Here is a 1669-nt window from a genome sequence, read left to right as displayed (position 1 = left end):
GAAGCAACTATATTTTTTTTTAGTTCCTATGACAACATCTCAAAATATCGACAACTTCAAATAATTATTCTTTCACCAATTATTTACAATTACAGCTCACGCCAAGATTTTTACATTCAGATCAACTCTTAAAGTGCCCAAAAGGGAATTGGGTGAACAAAGAACAAGTCATAACAACAACAGGCTAAGGGTTAAAGCATGGCGACCAACAAAATAAGAGATAATTTATTTAGGCTCAACTGGTTAACTATGGATAAAAATCATTAAGGTAGGTCAATTTAGGCTATGGCTCAACAAAGAAGGCCTACGTTCATTTCTTAACTCAAAGATCTACCTAGAATTTCGCCTCAATCCACATTCTGGGTAAGTTCTAGATTTCCAGATAAGCAGGAGAACTAGATAATATAAGCTAACCGCACAATACACTTGGGCCAACGAAAACTATGATTTCAATCAATGGTGCATTTAGTTTCTGCTGTTGTTTTCCATCATTTGCAGGCAATATTACAGCAACTAAAGAGCTTGCATTATGTTGCTGTTGTCCAGCAATTGCAAGTGCTGATGCTAATTCCTGCTGCTGATGATCAGCCTTTGATGGTGACATCGCAACTTCAGGAGAATTTGCAATTTTTTGCTGCTGTTCAATGCCTGATGGTATTGCTGCATATTATTCCTCCATGCAGATACCAGCTGTTGTGTTTCTACCAATTTTCTGCTGCACAGATGTATTCTCAGTTGCTGCGGTTGTTGCAGCATGTTGCTGTGCAGTTTTAGGGACAAAAACTGGAGCTTTTGCATTAAGTTTGCTGCTGGAATTCACCTTCGTGGAGCTGTCAAGTTTAGGTGTTGGTGTACCATGTGATTTAGGCAGTGTTAGTGAGTCAAGGTCTTCACCTGCACTCTCCTGATCGACCTCATGATCATCATCCTCACTCGAATTCCCACCATACGCATCACCATAGTCTTCCTCATCATCATACTCGCGTTGGTCTGACCATAGCTTAGATTTGATTGCCATCCCTCTCAAATTTGCTTTTATAACTTCATTGTTATTTCCAGTGGACAACACCATCTGCCCAGATTCACCTCCATATTCACCACACGACTCCATTGATTGTGAAGGAATTTCAAACACGGATGTGTTCAAAGTGACTATTGGTTGTTTAACCATAGTGGTATGCACTGCCATTGCAATCTGTGTGTCCTTGATAGCCTTTTCGACGTGAGGACTGGAAAAATGCAGCGTTGGTGTATTGGAACTGTGAGCTTTCTTTGCCGTAGCGGTATTCACAACCATTGCAGCCTGAGCATCCTTTACCGTTTTGTCCAGATCTGGATTGGATAAGAGTAAATCTGGTAAGGTTGCATTAGGTACTGCCCCAGCTTTTTGCTCGTCGACATGAACAAGAGCAAGATCCTTTGAGAATATTGATCCAGCATTTGTATTTTTCATGGACTGCTGGTGTTTGCCACTGCCTGGAGGCTTTGAAAGCCTAGATGTTGAGGCCAAATCATGACCAACCTGATTCTTTGATGCAGTAGACTGATTTTTAATATCTGGAACATTCTGCTTGTTTGTGATCGATTCACCTACAGTCCCAATCCCTACCATTTACGATTTTTTGTCATTGTCTTGGACATCTGAAATTTTGAGCTACCTGCTGTCTCC

Source organism: Nicotiana attenuata, chromosome 3 (genome assembly GCF_001879085.1).
Source record: "Nicotiana attenuata strain UT chromosome 3, NIATTr2, whole genome shotgun sequence".
NCBI lineage: Eukaryota > Viridiplantae > Streptophyta > Magnoliopsida > Solanales > Solanaceae > Nicotiana > Nicotiana attenuata.
This window is presented reverse-complemented; position numbering follows the sequence as displayed.